At 44.8% G+C, this 17,675-nt stretch overlaps 1 protein-coding gene across 2 annotated transcripts in view; it reads right to left on the bottom strand.

Moving 5' to 3' along the window:
• The window catches only part of DMXL2 (Dmx like 2), a 1,907,871-nt gene that overhangs the window by 1,842,119 nt on the left and 48,077 nt on the right, over positions 1–17,675 (bottom strand). The window lies entirely within an intron of this gene.

Here is a 17,675-nt window from a genome sequence, read left to right as displayed (position 1 = left end):
ATAGCATCATACATGTATGTGTGTATGTTAAAACAACATTTATTTGCATTAGCTCAGGGTCAGGATATTGCAGATATGACATACTTTACACTGATCTGTACAGACTTGTCAATACATAGACACACTTGTAAACTTGCTTTGAAGAAAAAAAATAACTATACAGTGTTGTATGTTGCGATCAATCAACATAATATCGCCATACAATTATATCAACCCCATACATAGACCTATGACTATTATCAACTAAATAAGTAAGTATACCATTACACAACCATCATTATATCATCCCTATACTTTTAACTTAATTTTTTTAAACTTTTGTAGCTTATCCGTCTTAATTAATTTTTTAACTGCTTAATATTACACCTGAACCCTCCACCCTCCTTTACCTTCATTTAAGATTTTTTATAAAACATATGCAATCTTTTAACCTTAACTTTGTTAATTGTTTTATAAATTTCCTCAACATGTCTCCTATGTTTATTACCTACTGGCGGTCGCCAGTAGGTATATATAGTTAGGATTTTTTCTCTATGGGATTTTTGAAAATTCTATGTCTAATAACTTTGGCGTTTGTGGACGGAATTGGCTGAAATTTTCAGGAAAATGGAACATTTTGTTTCTGAGCAGCCCTTGAAAATTTGGGGGGTGTTCGTCAAGGGGGGGCTGAGAAAAAAGGGGGGGTCCCAAAACGTGTTTTTAACATTGAGTTTTCCATAGGGCGGTTGGCCTCACTTTTAGCCCGAACGGCTGAATGGATTTGCATGAAACTTGGCAAAATTGTAGGGACTGGTAGCCCGATGTGCCTTTTGTAGGTCTCAATATATGTGCTACAGTGGATTTTGAGAAATTAACGTTTAAAAAAAGATATATATCTGTAACAGCGGACCGGGCAGCGCTCTGGTTCGCGGACTTTTCGCGCAACGGAGCTTTGTGAAGCGAAGCTGATTGGTTCTCCGGCGTCTGTCAACATTCCAAACAGTCCGTAGCGGCCGCCATCTTGTCTCTCGGTAGGATCGAGAGACAAGAGGAGGCCAAAGCGAAGGGGCAAATGACCATAAGGGGGAATAGTAGATCCTCGCTGACCCCCTACGTTTGATGTGGAGGTTTTAAAAGGGCTCCGCGGGGCAAAAAAAAAAAATAATAATAATAAAACGGCTGAATGGATTTGCACGAAACTTGGCAAAATATTAGGGACTGGTAGCCCGATGTGCCTTTGCTAGGTCTCAATATATGTGCTCCAGTGGATTTTGAGAAATTAACGTTCAAAAAAAGATATATATCTGTAACAGCGCTCCGCTTCGCGTACTTTTCGCGTTACGGAGCTTTGCGAAGCTGATTGGTTCTCCGGCGTCTGTCAACATTCCAAACAGTCCGTAGCGGCCGCCATCTTGTCTCTCGGTAGGATTGAGAGACAAGAGGAGGCCAAAGCGAAGGGGGAAATGACCATAAGGGGGCATAGTAGACCCTTCCTGACCTCTTAGGTTTGATGTACCATTTTGTCAAGTTTGGTGTAATTCCGTTCAGCCATTCAGGCTGTAGACGTATGTAAATGTCCTATGGAAAATTGCATGGGGAAAACACATTTGAAAGTGTTGAAATTTAGAACCAATTAAAATGTTACTTTGGTTTTGTATTTGTGTGTGATGAAAGTTAATTGGTTATGTATATATGTCAAATGAGAGGAAACCACAGCCATTTTGTGATACTACTGTCTGAGGTACATTTGTGAGGAATTTTTGGTGGTGAATTTCTGGTGTTTGATTTACACAGTACTAACACTTCTGCTACTTTTAAAAAGGTGAGTTGTTAATTTGTAAGGGGAACTATGTTGTACACTTGAAGATAATTTGAAAAATGTTTTCTGTTATTTATTTGCAGTCCTTCTGTTATACTAAATACTTGATGAAGTTAGTTTTATATTATGTATTACTAAAAACGATAAATGAAAGTGATTATTTTTTTCTGCAATTTACAGCAAGCAATTTCAAAATAAAATGGCTCACAATGAAGAGACCGTGGCAATTTCTTTTGAATTGTCCACTACATTGATTGAAATTGAGAGCACCAATAATGAAATATTGTCACAAGGAGGACATGACTTGTATGATTCCATTAGATTGATTGAAATGGACAGCACCAAGAATGAAATATTGTCACAAGGAGGAGATGACTTGTATGATTCCATTAGATTGATTGAAATGGACAGCACCAATAATGAAATATTGTCACAAGGAGGAGATGACTTTAATGATTCCACTACATTGATTGAAATTGAGAGCACCAATAATGAAATATTGTCACGAGAAGATGACTTGAATGATTCCACTACATTGATTGAAATTGACAGCACCAATAATGAAATATTGTCACAAGGAGGAGATGACTTGAATGATTTTTTTGATCAATCTCTTGATGGCGAATTTATCGAGTGTTTGGAGACCATAGAGTTACAAGAATCATCATTGGAGACTTTTAATGAGGACATTGCTGATGAGGACATGTTACTAGTTCTTTCAAATTTAGAAAATTCTGAAGAATAAATTTATATTTAGAAATCAAAAATTGTTTGAGACATTATTTATGAGGTTGTAGCGAAGTGATTGTAGTATAAAATGAGACTTATAGTATAGAGTGCAACATTTTTATGTTACATGGTAAGTTTACTCATATTTACTTGCCTTCTGCCACTATATTATCTCCAATGTGTATTTGACATCTCTTCTTCATCTCCGGCCTCCTTTCTCTCACTGTGTGTCTCCGATGCATCTTATCGCTGTTATTTTGTGTAATTACAGAAGAGAGTAAAACAAAATAGTTCGGAACGTGAAAAGGGGGCAAAGTAGAGTACTCCTCACCCCCTAGGCCTTTTTAGGCGGTCCCAAAAGGATCAGTTTCTGCTTTCCTGAGAGATTATGGTATGAGTTCCATATACCACAATAACTTGCATTACAACATGCAAGATATCTATCTCCTATTACCAACTTTTGGAGATATTCGCGCTAAGCGCGAATATCTCCAAAAAGTAACACCTGCCCTGAGCAGTTCTTAGCCATGTTATCCAATGGGAGGTGGATAACATGGCTAAGAGCATTAGCTCGGTAATGCATGAATATCGCTGAGTTTTTAGCGATATTCATGCATTGCGGCCGTTTATTATCGCATTTGCGATAAACCTTGATAATAGCAAGGTTTATCTTCGATAATTTCTGACGATGCTTAGTGGTAAAAAATTGGTTGGTAAGCATCGTTAGCGATAAATATCGCTTAACTTTGGTAATATGCCCCAACGTCTGTTAACGTTCGATTCGAAGGAAATGAGGAAGTGTTGAAAAACATTGTCTGCGCCATCTTGCCTTTTTTGAAATGCCACACTTTTGTCGTGCACGGCAGCCATTTTAGATGTCTTGACCAGACCCACTCTCTGCACGCTGTCGATTCGTAGCATGGCTCCTCACCCACGCAAGCATCTTCCCTAGGCACTGGTCACCACCGCTCTCTGTCTTATGCATGGGCAATAAACCTCCCCCCATCTGCGCTGCTCTTCCCTGAGAATCACACTCTGTGCCCGCCCGACACCTCCCTTTCGCCCTATTCACTACCGCACCCTCTGACATTCCTCTTTCTCTGTGTCCGATTGTCCAGGCTATCAGCTAGCCCTGCAGATGTAGTTTATGGCCCCAGCTGTAAAGAATCACCCCTCTTCAAAGGAGTTATAGTAGATCAAGGCCCACACCCGATGAGATCCGTCACACCACACGTGTTCCTACTATCTGAAAACCATCCTGTATTGTGATTGGGGAGGGGACCGAGCCTGAAGCGGAAGATTCCAGGAATGACTCTTTGTACATCAAAGTTTTTACAATTATGTGTCACATTAAAAATATATAGCACTCCAACAAAGTAGTAGGAATATAAAACTTTAATAACATATAAATATATACAAGAAAACAAAAACAGTAAAAACATTTAAACAACGAAGAGACCGTGGCAATTTCTTTTGAATTATCCAATAGATTTATTGAAATTGACAGCACCAATAATGAAATATTCTTGTCAGTAGCGGTCTGTTGTGCGAATAGTTCCAAGGCAGCAGAACGCGCTGAAATCTAGATGGCACGAAAGTGATGTCTAGTAAGTTGCCGCCCAGCAAAAAACGGCGTGGGGCGCCGCGGGGGTGAGTGAGTCCAGTAGGCACCACAGCTATTCTTACCGGCATTGCAGAATTACTGCTGGGGACAATGCCTGTGCTGTAGCAGGGTCACAGCAGAAACAAAAAGGATTCTGTTGAAGATGTTGTTGGTTTTCAATTTGAAAACAGTTCTGGTGTCAACTGCTATGCTAATGTAGTGGTTAATGTTTTGTTTTCTCTAGAAAATGTAAAAGAGGGGGAGGCAGTCCAAAGTTCCGTTAAAAGGGCAAAGGAAAGGATCGGTGGTTTGAACTATCAGTCAAAAAGGGGAGGGGGTGCAATAATTTTTCCTACCGGGTCACACTGTGCTTTCACCGGAAGTGAGGTCTGCAGGATTCTAGTAATTCAAAGTGAGGCTGGCGCCAGCATGGGAGCGCCGACGTCCCGCGGATACAGTTTCGTCACTCCACGGGCGATCATGGCAGTCATTCCCCATCGGGGGTCGGAGACTCCCGCGGCTCCTCTAGAATTTTCAAGGTCGTGGAGGACTACGGTGGTGGAGTCAACCAGTGACCGGGCCATTTCTTTATGCTGGGCCCGCTCTTGCCAGGTCGACCGCCATTTTGAGAGTTCGGCAGCTACCGGCGATCGCGGGGTCACATGAGCGGACGGGCTCCACCCTGCCGGGCGAGACGTTGCAGCATGGCCACAGTGGAAGAACCCTTTTCCGGGCGCCTGGAGCGCTGAGGGTGCAGCTGGGAAGCCTCCACCTGGGGAGGCAGGAGAGGCCTGTTCGCACCGTCTCTCCCTCCCAGTGCACCCCACGGCGTCTCGCTTGAGATTTGTTATGGCCGGACCAGGCGATGAGGACGAGGGGGGGGGGGGTCGGAGGCATGTGCAAGACATCCCCCCCCAGTGTTGTCGCAGCCATTATAAAAGAAAGAAGTGTCCCGTCCGTCTTCGGGCCGGGCTTCCGGTGGATGTCGGCCGGACGCCCCTGGCTCTGGCCCCATGAACGGGTTTCTTGGTTTATCGGCTGCAGCCGGATCCCGTCGGCCTCGGCCCCCCGACCGTTGGTGGCCGGACCGGAAGAGCATGTGGCGGGACTACCTGCAACTCTCAAGGGCCACCGCGGCCGGACTGGGAGAGAGAGGGGAGGGTCGAGGAGACATTCCCCCCCCCTGCAACTGTTCAGCGTTGTAAAGGCAATCCCCTGGCCGGGTCCCGCTGGCCTCGGCCTCTCCTCCGGCTACACCCTACGTTAGGATCTCCTGGCCGAGGCGTGGCAGCAGGACCTGCCTTATATGGGCTGCTCCCGGCTGGGCGTAGCCGGAACCCTGCCCCACCTTGGAAGTTTCCAGAGTGGGGGCGGATGTTCTACTGACTTGCATTTTCCCTAGTCTATCGATTTTTTTGGCGTGGCAGGCGGTGGGACAGCGAGAGGTGATTTGGTTTCTCTTACTGTTTTTCTGGTCTCTCACCACTGGCATATTTTAACGTTTTCTTGTTTCTAGGACATTAATAGGTTTTATCATTACGTTATGTTATCGTTTCTTTGTTCGTTGTTTAATAAAAGTTCATGTTCATCAGTGGCCTACTGATTTTCGTTTTCCTATTTTTTTCTTTCCAGGTTGTTTCATGGTAAAGTTTCTGTTAACAGGATACAGTGATCACTTCGTTATTATTGCATATGTCCTTTTCACTAGGGGTGCTCTCTGGTCGGGCCAGATGACGTATCTCTAGTAAATGGTCCGGGTGAAAAAGGTGCATCAATCAGTGGGGAGTAGATAGGCATGACAGATTACAACGGGGGAGAAAGGTCCGCATTACGTACCCTTTCACTACTTGCAAAGATTTTCCTACGTTTATTTGCAAACAGGGAATACCTCCAAAAAGAACTAATTCCCAAACAGTCAATGTTCGGACAATCAATCAATCAATGAGGAATGAAATAGGTACGACGTGTTAAAGGCTTGCGTTACCTACCCTTCACTATCTGCAAAGGGAGAGAGAATATTCCTATTCTTCCTCGTTTGCAGGTAGAGAAGATCCTTAAGAGAATTAACTTCGAACAATTCAATGCTCGATTGAAACAATCAACAAGGGGTACTGTGAACACAAATGAACGCCGCTTATGTACATACGCATTGCTATTTTCAACAGGTTGTTCCTAATGTTTCTATTTTAGCGAGGTCAAAAAGAGATCCCATTAGTGGCCTACTGATTTTGCTCGATTCCTTTTGTTTTTTTACACGATTTTTCGCTATCTGCAAAGACTAAACAGAGTATTGCGACTCTGTGCTTGTTTGTAAATAGAGAATGAACCAAAGAGAACAATCAATCAAATGGAGAGAGAAGCAGGCACGACGGATTACAAAGGGGGCAAAGGGCTGCGTTAACTACCCTTCACTATCTGCAAAGAGAGAGTACTCCTAATAGAAATGAGGGGTGGGGGGCAGCATTCAAAGCAGATCAGTGTGCATAAACACGAAAATGTTTTTACTTACCACGTACTTGACATTCGACAGCTTATGATATTTGCTATTAAAAAACCATTGAAATTCACTGAAAAAACCATAGGTTATAGACCATATATAGTTAGGAATTAGCATTTACAAAACCTTGAAAATTCACTGAAAAAACCATAGGTTATAGACCATATATAGTTAGGAATTAGCATTTAAAAAACCTTATTTTACTCACACAAAACCATTGAAATTCCATATATAGTTAGTTGCACTAACTATATATCGCGCACCCGCAATCCACTGCTGATCATGTCACATATTACATCATTCATGACATGGTCAGTGACATCACTGATGACATCACTGATGACATCTCAAATGACATCACTGATGACATCACTGATGACATCTCATTTGACATCATTCTTGTGCTAATACGATAAACCTCTTCAGACTCTAATATAACCTTAGATACACTCAGTGTATACAGACACTCACACACTGCCACTCATCCATGGAGTTACTCACACACCCAGTCAGTCATGCAAAGAAACAATCTCACCTCCATTTCTTCAACTATACAGTTAAACACACCTTACTTATTGAAACATATACTAACACATATTTACTCTCTTATACAATCCCTGATACAAGTTCACAATGATCGATACAACCACTCACTCATTCAGTGGCTCTCATGCACAGTTATTTATATATGCCAACTCTCACATGTACTGTGTTTTACATATGTACTTACTATGACATGTAGCATTGAGATATCCATTCACTCATCAATACACTCATGCACACAGTCAACTGCCCATGTAGCTGTTTTACACATGCACTCTTGAACTCATACACCTAGTGAATAAACTGCTCACACATCTATGCATAGAGTCTCACACCTTCCAGCCACCCCCACACAAACTCAATCTCCCATAGAAATACTTGGGCAACCAATTAATAACACATATAGCCTCTCGTATAGCTAATGATCAACACATGCAGCAGTTTACAGAACAACAGACATAATGATGCACAAATTAAGACAGTTTAGTCACTAACCCATGCATTCAGTGAGACACATTTAATCACTCACTCATACAGTCAGTCATGCACCTACTAAATCCTTCATCCAGAAACTTATACATCCACTCAAGACATATTTTAACTTTACAGAAAAATACAGTCACTGGATGTTGTCATCAGTGATGTCATCAGTGATGTCATTTGAGATGTCATCAGTGATGTCATCAGTGATGTCACTGACCATGTCATGAATGATGTAATATGTGACATGATCAGCAGTGGATTGCGGGTGCGCGATATATAGTTAGTGCAACTAACTATATATGGAATTTCAATGGTTTTGTGTGAGTAAAATAAGGTTTTTTAAATGCTAATTCCTAACTATATATGGTCTATAACCTATGGTTTTTTCAGTGAATATATATATATATTCACTTATCCCCATTCAACAATTCTATATGTATGGCCAGTGTGTAGTTATGGCTAAGTCAGGTTCAATTGATAAATTGCTTAATATTTTCTTAACAATTTTGGTGCAGTAAATCTGCACAAATGTTATAAAAAAAAGGTTCATTTTATTAGGGTTCGGCATGGCACATTTTGCGCCAATGCATGAAAAATGTTTGAGGCGGGGGCAAAAAAGTGATTTTTTTCCAATGTAACTTGATTAGAATGCTTTGCTGTCCTCTACAGAAACAAAGCATTGGTATAGCCAATAGGTCTCGCCTTTGGGACCTTACAAGTTTAGCCATGCAGCCAATTATCCCCTATTAGCATGCCCACACACTCAATATAGCCAAAAGCCACATGAGCGCTGCAACTTCGAAACATGATTACCGTAGCATGAACCTGCGTGTATATTCGTGGTATATGATGTGGTGACAAGGTTACTAAAATAAGGGGATGAGGTTGCCGTGTACTAATGAAGTGATTAATCAAAAGTCACATAAATGCTGCAGCTTCAATACGGGATTGCAGTAGTGCAGCATACTACTCTGGGGTGGTGCATACTTTGAACCGAGTCACCGTCAGGTGTTATAGCGGGCCACGATTGAGAGCTCTGGATTTGACTCTGAAGGCAGCGCGAGTGATTGTCAGTGGGTCAAAAACGTGCCAAGAGTACATGCTCATTCAATTCTTGGCCTCTCTGTAGAGTGCTCAGAGCAACGGACATGTATTTTGGTTGCACTTGTGAGTCTGAGAAAATGTGTGTGAAAGAGGTACACATCTATGAAAATATTGACCAGGCAATAGAAAAAGACAATGTAGTGCTTCAGGTGCGTGGTGGGTTTTGTGAGGGGGGGGGGGGGGGGTTGACATAAAGGAGATGGGAGGAAGTGTATTCAGGGGAGAGTGAAAATAGGGTGGTGAGGAGGAAAGAGATGAGGTGTAAGATGTGCAGATGGAGGAGATGTGGAGAGAACGTACATGTCTAAAGTGTCACAGATCGTAATGACTACAAACTTTCACATAGGCGTTATCTATCTCATATTGCTTTGACCAATTTTTTGTATACCGTTTAAGCGCCTATTCAAAGATTAGAAGAAACTGTCCCTTGGCGGCCTCTACCCTAAACGAATTCTCTGAATTCTCTTTGGAAGAAGTCACCCTGGCACATAAAAGGGTAAAATCAGGCTTGCCCACCGATACAGTATCCTCCCTGGTTTTATCAAAAATCAGCCCAGCTATTGTTCCCAGTCTAACCAGGCTCTTTAATCTTTCATTACTACACTCCTCCGTACCTACAAGGTGGAAGGAGGCCATAGTTAGACCCATTCTAAAGAAACCCACCTCAGATTCTGAACAGTCAAACAATTATCGACCAATCTCCCTTCTTCCCCTGTTTGGAAAAATCCAGGAGTCACTGATAAATGGTCAACTAATTAAACATCTGGAAAAAAACAAAGTGCTAGATCCTTCTCAGTCGGGGTTTCGAGCTTTCCATAGTACCGAGACAGCCCTACTAGAAGTGGTGGATAGCATTCGACTTTCTGGACAATCGAAGATCGGCTATGTTGGTCCTATTAGATCTGTCGGCTGCCTTCTACACAATCTCCCATTTCATCCTTTTGGAGCGCCTGAGAGAGGCGGGTGTCGGAGGCTCCGCATTGGCCTGGTTCAGGTGTTACCCGAGTGACCTAACTTCCAGAGTCCAAATCAGTGCTTTTACTTCCAAGACTCAATCCATCAACAGGGGCATCCCCCAGGGATCTATCTTGAGCCCTACACACTTTAGTTTATATGCATCCCCCTGGCTAAAGTGATCAAGGATCACGGCTTCGACATACTGTCGTATGGCGAAGATGCACAGCTGTTAACGACTCTTGGACCTGATGTGGCCAATACTAAACATAGATTCGGGCAATGCATGCTGGATATTAACAAATGGATGACAACCAACAACCTCCAGCTAAATGCAAATAAAACTGAAGTTTTTCTTTTTGGCAAGGCACAGATGCTGTGGACAAATGATAGGTGGCATCATACCTTAGGTACCTGTCCCCTTCCAAAAGTAACAGCCTGTAACCTCTGTGTAATGATCGATAATCAACTTTCTATGTGTGACAATGTCAATCAAGTAACAATTACCTGCTATGGGCTAATGCATATCTTCCATAAAATCTTTAAATGGGTTCCACTGCCTTCCCGTCTGCCATTGATTCAGGGTCTAATTATCAGTCGCCTAATGGGAACGCTCTATTGGCATCCATAAATGAGGGACTGTTAAATAAGCTCCAGGTTTTGCAGAATACAGCAGCTTGATTGGTTTTGAAGCTTACCGCTCGCTCTCCTTCTGCACCTAACCTGAGCGCACTTTATTGGCTGCCAATAAAGAAGCGGATAAACTTTAAAATCTGCTGTCTTGTGCACAAAACTCTAAACGGACAGGGTCCCCATTATTTGGCAAATAAGCTGAAAAAATATCAGCCAACAAGGACTCTCCGCTCTGCTAATAAACATCTATTAATAATCCCAAAGGTTCGAACAGTCAAGTATGGCAGCAGATCATTTTTTGAAACTAGCCCCCACTCTCTGGAACTCACTGCCACTGCACCTGCGAACCGAGTTAGATCACAAGAAGTTATGTACGTTTCTTAAGACTTGGCTATTTTAAATCTGCTTCTTTTCCAGCCATCCTTCGTGTCTGTTCCTGAGTCTCGGCAAAGCGCTATGAGACCCTCGGGTTATATATGCGCTAAACAAGAACAAGTACATAGACAGGGAGCATAGCGTGATTGAGACCCTCTGAAGACAGGCCACCGTCTTGTGGTACTTTAAATTCTGGACCCATGCAATAAACTTTGTCGTAGCATAACGATTTTTATATCAAAAGACCGAGAATAGCCAGTACACTATGTACAAGCATTTTCGTTATGTTCTAGTAACAATTTCACCTCGAAATTGTCATTTTCGTTTTGAACCCTTGGCATCCATTTTGTGTACAGCAGCCATGTTGTGTGTTGCCCTTTACATAGGCTATAACACACAGCTAAATTCGATCCCAAAAAGCCACGTACACCTTGATTGACTTTTTCCTGACCTGGACCAGGTGAAACCATTGCCCCAGGCCGAGCCTGTTTGGTCAGTTCCTCTCCCAGTGGCCGAGCAAGATAACATCAAGGCCCAACATGCCATAAACCTTTTCATCGCATACACACCCTGCCTATCTTACTTCCATCTGTCCCTGTTCCTGCCTCCACGAGCTATTTATGCCATGGGCTGTGATCTTACTGTTTTGGGGTTATTCGGCCTTGTCAGCTAAAGAATGTATTCATTATGTGGACATTGTTTATGGCCTGGACTTATTTTGAAAGTGGGTTTTGCATCTGTGTGCACGTTCTGGGAATGTATTTCAAATATGTTCCCAAGGCATAAAAAACTGTATAAAAGGACTGTGCGGAGTCCATGAAGGAGGCTATCTCATTCAGTCGCTTTTAGGCGTGGCTGGGCGACGTAGCCTCACAGTTGTATATAATAAAGATGTCTTTTCATATTTCAGATTCTCTGTCAATTCCTTTGCTGCTTTTGAATGGACTACCTATTGGTAAGACCCCTGAGAAGGAGTTTGTGGATTTCTAGAACCACAAATGGCGCCCAACTCGTGGCTCGATCGTCCAGTGGCTATCTGAGGAGTAACTGTGTCAGAGGATGGAAAACTGCTGGGGAAGGCAAGACAGAAATCTACTAAAAAAGGTACTCTGTGCACAGAGGTTCTGGGGGATTCTCTGTCTTTGCGGCTCAGTATGTTTTTGATTTTTTCTGACTCAGAATCTCCAAAAGATGCCACTCTTGATTGAGAAACCCTTTCTTTTTGTAGCGTAAGTATTTTAAAAGAGACTGTTGGGACGGTTGGGAATTGGCAGTTAGAATTTGGACAACTATTTGTTTGCTATAGCTTTGATAGATTTGTATAGGTTTGGATATGCGAATTGCAATTTGTGTAGGCGGATATGAAGAGACTTTTCTCCATCTGCTCCAGTTGAAGTATTTGTGGGTCGCGCCCATTCCTTAGTTTTGTGGGTCGCGCCCATTCCTTAGTTCTTTGGTATTTTGGTAAGTATTTGTGGGTCGCGCCCATTACTTAAGATTATTTGAACATTGCAATTTTCAATAACCAAGGGTCTTGTAAGTTTACGAGTGTATCGATAGAGATAACCCCTTGAAGTTTAGAAGCTAGATTAGTGGGATATAGGATGCCTGATCTTAGCATTTTTGGAGATTTGTGTTGGCCAACTTTGGTATACGTTTGAATTTGCCGGCTTCCATTAGGGAATATCTAAATAGGTTTAGATATACAAACATATTTCTTCCTTGGTGATTTTGTATCCCCAGGGAATTAAAATATGACATAATGCAAAACAAGGATCCTTTGCTCTGGGCAATTTTACATGCAAAACGATTTTTGGTGTTCTGCCACCTAAAGCTAGTGTATTGAGTGTATTTTTGGTTTCTTGCACATACAGTGGTCTGTTGCGCTGTTTATGCAGTCTTTTTGAACACTATTGAGAAGTGTTTCTTGTAAATATGGTTACAGCTACGTACAGTCTGGACTGTCCTGTTTTCGTGCTGAGTGTTGAATTGAGGGTTTAAATATGTGTTTAAATGTGTGTTTAAAATGTGTGTTTAAATGTCTATTTTGTTTGTGGGTTTTGTTGTAAATTGCGACAACGCTATTTACAAGAAATGTTTAGAGCGCGCTGTATTGTGTGTCCTAAATGTTTTCAACACGTTCTGTTTATGTCTGAAATGAGCTCAATATGTGTGGGTCACATTTAATGGATATAAATAAGGCCTCAGACAAAAACGAAATTACATGTTTTTGCAAAAATAAATAAATTTACAGCATTTTTCCTTAAATGCACTGTATTACATGTTCACAGGCAAACATTTTCAGCTGCAGTATATTTAATAAGAAGGTTAATTCAGCCAGCACCTCTCTAGTTAAACACGGGTGGAATTTTGCATGACAGCCCTTTTTCATAAAAGTGGCGCGAAATGTGACGCAGGTTTTGTGACGCGTTTTAAGTTGGGCATATGCGCTTAGGTTTGTGAGTTAATGCATTTAAAATGAGAGGCAAGGGATGAAGTGGGCTCTTATATGTAGAACAATCACAAAAAGGAATAATTGGTTTTATTAGAGAAAAAATAATTATTAATTATGAAAAATAATTATTAGAAATAAGTGCTACAAAAATCGTTTTTTAATATTTATGAAGCTTAACACTTATACTATGACCCCCTAGCATCGAAATTTGATTTGAGTTATGTTGCATCTCTAAAATGACAAACATTCGTGTGTATAATTTTCCCTTAGCATAGGCGCAAATAAGCTCATTTTTATAAAGTATAAGTTATTATTTTCAAATGCCTGACCCATGGGTTATGTAATAAACAATCTAATAATGCATATTATGCAAGAAAATTGTAGGATATTCATTTTTTAATGCCCAAAATACAAAAGTCGATTTTGAGTAAAAACACTGTTTAAACTGCATTTTGCTTTCATTCAGAGTACTTTTTAAGGTGTCTCAGCCTTAAGCAGATGCATGCATTTGTTTTGATATAAGGTTGTGCCTTCTTATGATTCAGTGGGTTAATGTGCCAGTAAAAAGGCTCGTTTTAATATCAGGGTTGAAGGTTCTAGCTTTAGCTAGGCCTATGGAGAGTTTGTTCATTTAAGACCTACTGAAGCGTATATCATAGGATTGCAACAAGCATTTACTCTAAAAAAAATGGTCTGTGTGTCTTTACGTTTTGAGACACATTGACAGTAAATGTAGTTTAATGATCTGGGAATAGGGATAATTTTAGCGCCTAAAAAGAGAAATTATTTTTCAACATCGAGTGAATTATTGCAGATTATAAGCCTTCTGCTTTGACGGGTTCAGTGTAGCAGCAATTGGGGGCTGGGAGGATGGCTGACTCGGCCACGCTCCTGAGATGTTATCTTTTAGTGTTCACTGTAAATAATGGAGAAGGCCGTCATTTTTTTTTTTTTAAAGACCAACGGTCTCAAACTTTATTTAATTTCACAGATAAGCCAGTAGTTATTCATACAGTGTCATAACAGCGGATTATTGCCACAAACAGTACCCAGCAGATGGCGCATGTCGACACAGCAGTTACACATGAGTGAAAATAAACAGTTGCTAGTAGAGGTGCATTAGTACATAAGTGACTGTGCCAGGAAGTGACTCATGGTGCAGTGCCCGCAGTTCGCAGCACTGCAGAAAGGGACCAGCGTGTTCAAAAAGAAAAGTCAACAGTCATTGTGTGAAATGGAGTCCCCTGAGCCAAGTAGCAGAGGATAGAGGCAACAGGATACCCTCCGACGTCGCATGGATCGCTGGGTGTCCGCTTCCTGGTCCTGGGCGCATCGAAGCAGCCGCACGTGAGATGCAGTCGAGGAAGTGTGGCCGGGCATGATCAAGGGCACAGTATGATCGGCCTCTGTGTCAACCAAAAGAGGTAACTGGGTAGTCTAATACAGGGGGGGGAGAAACATTTCAATAACTGTTGGACTAGCATTCGTGCGTGTGGCTGTGTACCTAGGACCCTAACTGTGTGTGGTGCATCCGATGTGGGTCATGCGGGGGCGGGGACGAGTGAGGAGGCGGCGCCGTCGCGGCTGTACGGCAAGGGAGGGGGGGGGGAGGGAACGAGCGGCAGGGAGGCGAACGTGGCAGGGGACGTCTCCGTCGTGAAAGGCCTCAGTCCTCGGGGGAGGGGGGGGGCGGGAGGGGGGGGCGCGTGGAATGGGTGGGAGGACAGGAGGGGGGGAGGGGGGGAAGGGGGGGGAGGGGGGGAAAGGGGGGGCGAGGGGGACGGCGGAGTCCGTGTCAGGTGTGGACAGTTATCAAGAGGGCCCCCTCTGTGTCGCGTCGAGACGGTACTCTATGCCGGCTTGTGTGCATGCGTGGTGGTACGCAATCAGGGCAGCGTCCCAGTCCTGGGCGATCGGGTATTTACGTAGGCCAGCGGTTTCCTCCCTGTGGAGGGACACACTCTCCGCACAGGCCCAGTTGGCAAAAGAGCGACGCCAGTCTGCAGGACGCGGTGGGTCGGCGCTTTTCCAACGTCGTGTGATAAGACGTTTGGCCGTAATGAGGCCTAAATCCCAAAAGCGCGCCCGTAGCTTGGACTGCTTGGTTCTCCTGTAGAGTCCCAGTAGGCATACTTCCCACGTCTTGGGAAGGGTTTCGCCTGTGGCCGCCGTCAACATGTCCGCGACCGCAGACCAGTACGAGGTAAGATGAGCGCAGCTCCAGAGTGCATGCAGGAAGTCCGAGTCCCGGAGGCCGCATCTGGGACACGCCGACGAAGTGAGTCTGAAGTAGCGATTCAGTTTGTCCGGAGACAGATATGCACGGTGGATGATGTAGTATTGGATAATCTTGAATCGTGCGTTGCGGGGGATGACCCTGGCGCCTGCCAAAATAGCGTTCCATTGGTTGTCCGTCCAGTCTGTGCCACGGTCGGTCACCCACTTGTCCCTCAGTCTCTGAGAGGAAAATTGCGTGTGGCCGTGTAAGGCTTGTGCAAGCCAATGTACAAGGTGGGACCCATCTCCCATCACATGCAGATATTGGATGAGTAGATGAGTGGACGGTTCATGGCTGAGGTCACCCCACGCCTTCGTTAACTCATGGAGGAGCCTGGCGTGCGTCAGAAATTGACCCACCGGCAGGTCCGTGTCCGCGGTCAAGGTCTCGAAGGGCAACAGCTCCCCATCGCTGTACAGGCCGCCTAGGTCGTCCAGGTCTGCCGCAGTCCAGCTGCGCAGCTCGGTCGAGGACAGTGTGCCTGCGCCCAGGGGTGTCCCCAGTAGAGGTAGGTTCGGGGCATAGGGCACCGAATGTTTGGTGAGCCGGAGGCTCCGCACGAGGCACCGCTTAGCCACCGCAACATGGACCTGCGTGGGGGGCCGTCCCTGTGCCAGTGGGTGGAAGAGTGTGAGCGCCTGTACGGGAGAGAGGATGGAATCGGCTGTGGCCGTGTCCACTAGGTTCTTACCGCTCAGCCAGTAGGCAACCCACTGCAGCTGCGCTGCTAAGTAATAGAGCTCCTGATTGGGAACCGCCAGGCCTCCAGCGTCTGTGGGTGCATACAGGGTCTTCAGTGCTACCCGGGGTCTCCCCTTATTCCAGATGAGGCGCCTGGTGAGGGTGTCTAGTCCTCTGTATATGCGTGCCGGCACATACACTGGCAGATTGGTATAAAAATAGAGAAGCCGAGGGAGCATAATCATCTTGGTGAGCGCCACCCTGGCTGGTACATTCAGCGGGAGGGAGTTCCAGAACGAGACCTGGGCCGTGAGCGAGGATATGGCTCTCACTAGATTACCCTCCAGGAGGTCTATAGGGTCTCGGTATATCAAGATCCCTAGGTACCTAAATACCGTCGGGTGCCATCGGAGCGTCTCCCCCATCATGTGCACCTCGCACTGTGGCATCTCGCCATCAAATGCATAGGTCCCTGATTTGGCCCAGTTGACGTGGAGCCCCGACATGTCTCCAAACATCCGAAAGATGTCTGTGATCGCCGCCGGAATGTGCGTGAGGTCTCTGACATATAATAACAAGTCATCGGCGTACAGAGACACCGAGTGAATGCCATCCGCCAGTGGGATGCCCCAGGTGTCTCCGGAGGTGCGGAGCATCTCCGCCAACGGCTCCATCGCTAGGGCGAATAAAATGGGGGAGAGGGGGCAGCCCTGTCTGGTACCTCTCCCGATACGAATCCTGTCCGAGAACAACCGACCAGTCCGGACCCGGACCTCGGGCGCCTGATAGAGAAGTCCCACCATCTGGACGTAAGCATCCCCCAGCTCGTACTTCTCGAGGACTCGGAGGAGATATGGCCACTCCACCGAGTCGAACGCCTTTTCCAAATCAAGTACAATGCATCCCGAGCGTGGCCAGGCAAGGGCCGCATAACGTTGTACCCTGAAAAAACGGCGTAGATTGTAGGACGTGCTCCGTGTGGGTACAAAGCCATTCTGATCGGAGTGCACCAGAGTGGGGACCAGTGGTGCAAGCCTCCGGGCCAGGGCCGCTGCAAGTATTTTATAGTCGGTATTGAGGAGCGCCACCGGCCTGTACGAGCCGAGGTCGCTCGCTTCTCTACCTGGTTTCAGCAGGGAGACCACGTTAGCCTCGTTCAGGGACGCCGGGAGTTCAGCGTCTTCCAGCGCCGCCTTGTACACTTTCAGCAGTTCCGGTATTAACACCGGGGAGTAGGCCTTGTAAAACTCCGCCGGTAGCCCGTCGGGGCCCGGCGCCTTGCAATTGGAGAGGGAGAAAATCACCTCACGCAGCTCCACATCAGTGAGCGCGGCTCCCAGTTCTGCCTGTTGGGCAGCGGTGGCGGTCGGGAGCCGCAATGCCGTCAGATAGTCTGTGATCTCCACCACCGTGGCTCGTAGTCGTGAGCTGTACAGGGATCTGTAATGCGATGTGAACGCATCATGGATCTGTTTCTGGGTATAGACCTCAACACCCTGGGCTGTGCGGATAGATAGGATCGATGCGGATTGCGTGTCCTGC

This window comes from Lissotriton helveticus, chromosome 3_2, assembly GCF_964261635.1.
Source record: "Lissotriton helveticus chromosome 3_2, aLisHel1.1, whole genome shotgun sequence".
In the NCBI taxonomy this organism is placed as follows: Eukaryota; Metazoa; Chordata; class Amphibia; order Caudata; family Salamandridae; genus Lissotriton; species Lissotriton helveticus.
Note: the sequence above shows the minus strand (reverse complement) of the source record. Positions and strands in the feature narration are given on the sequence as shown.